Raw genomic sequence first — 6,290 nt, forward strand, 5'->3', positions numbered from 1 at the left:
TAGGAAAATTCTGATTTGTGCTGAAATGGATAAATTGACATGGGAATTGAAGAACAAAGACAAATCAGAATATTATAAGATCTGGGATAAATTTTATTGATGGTTAGAACAAAAAAGGAAAGACGCATAATAAGCAATGGCTAAAATATGTAGAATGGAGATTAGAATTATGCATGAAATTATAACAGTGAAAATGTATAAGACAAGAACAAAGCCACATGGATGGAAATACGATATAGACCAATTGTAAATAAGCATGGTGGTTATAATATTTAACTTTGTATTCTAGTATGTATGGCAAAGATATTGCCAGGACGGTTACACTGTGTCCAATGTTTTAATGTCTGTTTAATAAAAAGCTTTAAAAAAACTTTACAAAGTAGGACAAATTTGGATCCATCGAGAACAGGTTGATTCTGGATAAAACCAGGCAAGCTGAATTCCTTTCGCTCTTCTATTCAGTAAGAAGATCTTGCAGACTGATCTTCTCCCTTTCAAGGAGCTTCCTCTTTATCCTGATAGCTGTGGTGAATTTGAGTCCAGGAAAGGTAAATCATTTGCATACGGCTTCATTTGTAAGACAGAGAAAAAAAAACCCAAATAAGAAAGAGATGTATTTTACTAAATGTCACAGTATAAGTTATCTTCTACACATCTGGAAAGCTTAAGGCCGTGTCCATTTTTTGTATGCAGGGCACCAAATAAAAGGCTTAAGTTACCAGAAAGCGAATTCCAGATTAATGTTGAGCAAAACTTTCAAACATTAAAAACGGTTCAGCCATGAAATCAGTGTTCAAGAGAGAATGTGGGCTTCCCTTGCTGTTGTCCTCTAACAGCTGGATAAGTTACTTGTCAAGAAGTTTAGGAAGAAGGATTTATCTAGCCTTGTTTCCATTTGGAAACCACATCTGGACTTTCTTTCTTTCTTTCCATCTTTTTCAATTTTTGTTTGCATTTATATTTATCTTGTAATAAGCTTTAATTAAAAATGATTACTATCTTATAATAAGCTTTACTGTAATTTAGAAAAAATTAAAAATCTACCTCCCTGTCTTTTGTAATGGGTTGGATTAGATGACCTGGAGATTGGACCAAGATCAGTTAAGTGTATTTACACAAGGCATTTAAAAAGCACATTTAACCACCTCTCTTATGAACCTAGTGGCTACTCTGTGTGTGAGTGAGTCAGTGAGTGTTTGTGTGTGTGTGTTTGTGTGTGTATGTTTGCCTTCAAGTCCGTCTTTACTTCTGACAGCTGCCTGGACTAGCAAGGTTTCTCTGAAGTGGTTTGCCCTTGACTCCCTCCCGGGGCTTAGAGACAGTGACTGGCCCAAGGTCACCCAACTGGCTTTGTCCCTAAGGCAGGACTAGAACTCACAGTCTCTAGACACAGTCTCTAAAGACAAAACTGCTTTGTCTTTAAAAACATGTTTCTCCTTTTCTCATCCAGGGAAATATAATATTCTGCCTTTTTCATATTTCCTAAAATATGTCATTCTTTTAGGAGAAGGAGGGGTGGGTGCTACCTTCCTACAAATACTGCATCCAGTTTTGGTCATCCCAATAGAAAAAAATATGTTGAGATTTTGGAAAAAGTTCAGAAAACAACAATAAAGTTGATTATTTATTTATTTATTAACCACATTTATATGCCGCCCAATCCCGAAGGACTCCGGGTGGCTTACAAAAATAAAGAGAAACAAAAACACATAACAAAACACATAACAAAAAAAAAAGGGTTAGGGTGCTAGAAGCTACCTATAATGTACGAAGAATGATTGAAGGGACTGGGTATGTCTAGACCAGTGATGGCAAACCTTTTTGTAAATGTGTGCCAAAATTGTCCGTGTGCATAAGTGCCCTCACTGCCCACCTGTGCATGCATGTGTGACTCCCCCAGTGCATGCGTGCATGGACATCCCCCCACATGGGGGGGGAGTTTTTGCCCTCCCCAGGCTCCGGAGGCTTTCTTGAAGCCTGGGGAGGGCGAAAATGGCCTCCTCCAGCCCTCTGGAAGGCCAAATATCAGCTGGCCAACACACGCATGCATGCTGGAGCTGATGGCTCACGTTCTGGCAGATATGATTCCATGTGCCACCTGTGGCATGTGTGTCATATGTTCACCATCATGAGTCTAGTCTAATGAAAAGGAGGACCAGGGATGACATGATTGCAGTCTTCCAATATTTGAGGGACTGCCACAAGAAAGAAGGGTCCAACCTATTTCCCAAAGCACCTGTAGGCAGGACAATAAAAACAATGGGTGGAAACTAATCATGGAGAGAGAAACAACCTAGAACTAAGGAGAAAATTCCTAACAGTGCGAACAATTAATCAATGGAACAAACTTGCCTTCAGAAGTTGTGGACTCTCCATTACTGGATGCTTTTAAGATGAGGCTGGATAGCCATTCGTCAAAAATAGTACAGATTTTCTGTGTCAGTAGGGGGTCGGACTAGATGACCCTGAAGGCCCCTTCCAGCTGTTACTGTAACTATGGTGGATTAAACATTGAAGGAGAAACACTGAAGGAGTTCATGGTCGCCGAAAATTTGGTAGCACTGGAGGCAAGGTGGCTTTAAACTGACATATTTAAGTTTTAGTTGGACTGGAAGGCGATCAAACCAGTCAGTCCTAGAGGAGATCAACCCTGACTGCTCTTTAGAAGGCCAGATCCTAAAGAGGAAACTCAAATACTTTGGCCACCTAATGAGAAGGAAGGAGTCTCTGGAGAAGAGCCTAATGCTGAGAAAGATGGAGGGCAAAAGAAGAAGGGGATGTCAGAGAGTGAGGTGGCTGGATGGAGTCACTAAAGCAGTCAGCGTGAGCTTAAGTAAACTCCAGAGGATGGTGGAGAACAGGGAGGCCTGGAGGAACGTTGTCCATGGGGTCGTGATGGGTCGGACACAACTTTGCGACTAACAACAACAACAACAATTAGTTGGAAAATGAGTTGCCAAACAGGGGAAGGTTTAGATGAAGTCTCTTCCAGATGTGAATCTTGGGGGTTTGATGGACCAGCACAATTCTGTTGTGTTCTGTTGTGTCAGCCAAAACTGACACACACACACACACACACACACACACACACACACACACTCCCACTCCCACCATCTTATATATCAAAATTGACATGGGAAAAAACCAGCCGGGGATCAAATCTCTTGCAACGTCGATTGGGTGGGCAACCAACTTACACCCATTCTCCCCTGAGCGATGCAGCGACTTTGAAGACACCCCTCCTTATCACAACAATGGTAATCCTTTGAAGTTAAAACCTCAAGCTTTGTTTATTGCCAAAGAAAGGGGAAAAAAACACCAGTCGCCTGTGAGTGCGTTCTTCTCCTCTTGATGGGCAAGCCGCAAATACAGGCACGAAGGGCTGTTTGCAAAACACATTTCAGATTGGGCTTGTTCACACTTGTGGTCGAGGGATGCTTTAATCCTTGCTAATTTGCACAACTTAATGAGGTGTGAATTAACCCTTGCTATCTACCCCTCTGAACTTCAAGGAGAGTTTGGGCGGCGTCACTCCCACACCTTCCCAGTCATCAGAAATGGACAGATGGAGGCATGTTAAGGATTGAAAACAGCATCTATGGTCCAGTTGGTTGTTGAACCACCTTCCATGCAAACCCGTGCATTGTGAGCACACAGCTCAAGCAGTTACCGGTTGCCTCAAATTACAACAGTGTGTTTCATGACAAAATTACAACAGCACTGAAAAAAGTGACCATTTTTCACACTTACGACCATTGCAGCATCTTCACATTCATGTGATCAAAATTTGGATAGTTGGCAACTGACTTGTATGCAGGGGTGGGATTCAGCCGGTTCAGACCAGTTTGGGTGAACTGGATGCTAATTTTGCATCTAGTTTGCCGAACCGGTAGCTGGAAGGACTGGCTCGCCCTGCCCACCTCACCCCTCCCAGAAGTCTTCACGCAGCCCATTCATCATGCCAGGTAAGTTCAGGGCCTGTGCAGAGGCTTTGGGAGGGTGAAAAATGGGCCTCCCGGAAGTTCTGGAAGTCCAGAAATGAGCCTGTTTCCAACTTCTGGAGCCCTGGGGAGGCCGTTTTTCCCCTCCCGAAGGCTCAGGGAAAGCCTCTGGAGCCTGGGGAGGGTGAAAAACACACACACACACCACTGTGTTGCAGGAGGCCAAATAGGCCACACACCACATGGCCAAGCCCACACAGCAACCAGGCAGAGAACTTAAAAATTTTCAATCCCACTCCTGCATACGTATGATGGTTGCAATGCCCTGGGATCCAGCTTTTGCAACTTTCTGAGAAGCAAAGTCAAGGGGGAAGCCAGATTTACTTAACAACCCTTCTTTAATTTGAGTTTAATTTCATTTCGTAGTATGAGGTGCAATGACAATAAAGTAAACTTAAACTTACTGACTGAACAACTGCAGTGATTCATTTAACAACTGTGGCAAAAAAGGTCGTAAAGTGGGGCAAAACTCAACTATCTCTCTTAACAACAGAAAGGTTGGGCTCAATTGTGGTCAGAAGTCGAGGACTACCTGTACCATCTTTGGCATTTACAAACCGGTGGAAGCTTCGTTCATTTTTAATTATGGGTTCGGTTTAGTAGCACTGGGTGTTGTGTGACACTAAGACATGAATCTGAGAAAGCAGGTTAATTCCATACAGGCGGTCCTTGAGCTACAACCACAACTGAGACCAGAATTTCTGTTGCTAAGCAAAGTGGTTGTTAAGGGAGTGGTGCTTGATTTTACAACCTTTTTTTTTTTGCCATGTTGCTAAGCGAATCACTGCCTTTAACTGAATCAAACAGTTGGTTCTGAAGCTGGGAAATTGCAAATGGTAATTATGTGCGGTGAGGATGCCACAACTATAGTAAATACAGAGTAGTTGGCAAGCACCCAGATTTTGATCGGGTGACTATGAGGATTGCTATGACAATTATAAGTGTGAAGACTTTTTTTTGGTTGTAATTTCATTGATCAACAAATGGCTGTAAATTGAGGATTACTTAAAGGTAAATGTTCCCCTCATACATATGTGCTAGTCGTTCCTGACTCTAGGGGGTGGTGCTCATCTCCGGTGGCGCTCATCTCCGTTTCAAAGCCAAAGAGCCAGCGCTGTCGAAAGACATCTCCGTGGTCATGTGTCCGGCATGACTAAACGCTGAAGGCACGTAGAACGCTGTTACCTTCCCCCCAAAGGTGGTTCCTATTTTTCTACTTGCATTTTCTACATGCTTTCGAACTGTTAGGTTGGCAGAAACTGGGACAAGTAATGGGAGCTCACTCCATTATGCAACACTAGGGATCCGAACTGCCGACCTTTCTGATCAACAAGCTCAGCGTCTTAGCCATTGAACCACTGCGCCCACAACTAATATGAGGATTACTTAGAGATATACAAAAGATGTAGGAAACATAATTCATCTACTGTATATGGAAGATGAATTGTCTTCAAATTCTACATGCGATTCACTGTTCTTAAACCATGATGCTACTCTGGCTGTTTTAGCTGGTGGCAGAGCTACAGCCAAACATTCAGAGATTGTGGATGGTAACCACTAAGCTCAGAGCGTTGTGAGAAACTTGTGATCTAGGTTTACAGTTATTTTTGTTTTCAAACTGATCAAGCTTGCACAGGTAAAACATGAAGCAAAGCCAAAGGTGAGTCTTAATTGATAGCTAACCAAGCGTGTCTAGCCCTCTGCCAAAACCAGCAGCGCTGTGATTGGCAGATGGGTCCCCATCAGCTGATGGCTTCCAGCAGAGCGTATGGTAGTACGCCCATAATCCTTGGAGTGTCTGTAGAACCATTCATGTCAAATTCTGTACTTTTATTATTGTTACATCATTTATTCATTAAACATGAAACTCAGTCAACTGAATATTTAAAAATGTACCACAAATACCATTGACTGGTGCTAATGGTTGATATGAGTTGCTACCAGCGTCCTAGGTATCAACCAAGTATCTTCTTAAAATGTACGATGTTCCTAGTAGGACAGTTTTTTCGCTGGTGTTATTGCAGGAAGCTGCAGTTTCTTGGTGTATTTTATAAAATTCTTGGACATGGGCCCAAGTGGCCTGATAACAATGAGTACTGCTGTTACATGTTTCATCCATAATCGTGTAATTTCGATGGCTGGGGCACTATATTTTGTGATTTTCCCAGTTCTTTTTCTTCGACTCTGGCGTCTCCTGGTACAACGGTATCAATAAATGGTACGTTTCAGTTTTTGACAACTGTGATATCTGGCATGTTGTGTTCTAAAGGATGATCCGTCTATATTTGA

The 6,290-nt window shown here is 42.4% G+C and overlaps 1 long non-coding RNA gene across 2 annotated transcripts in view; it reads right to left on the reverse strand.

The window, feature by feature from the left end:
- Positions 1-304: 304 nt before the first annotated feature.
- Positions 305-6,290, reverse strand: part of LOC116515477 — a 23,403-nt gene continuing 17,417 nt past the window's right edge. For both annotated transcript variants that reach the window (XR_004256260.1, XR_004256261.1), the window contains exon 4: positions 305-567. This is a non-coding gene — a long non-coding RNA (uncharacterized LOC116515477). The remainder of the gene's footprint in view (positions 568-6,290) is intronic.

Source organism: Thamnophis elegans, chromosome 12, assembly GCF_009769535.1.
Source record: "Thamnophis elegans isolate rThaEle1 chromosome 12, rThaEle1.pri, whole genome shotgun sequence".
Taxonomy (NCBI): domain Eukaryota; kingdom Metazoa; phylum Chordata; class Lepidosauria; order Squamata; family Colubridae; genus Thamnophis; species Thamnophis elegans.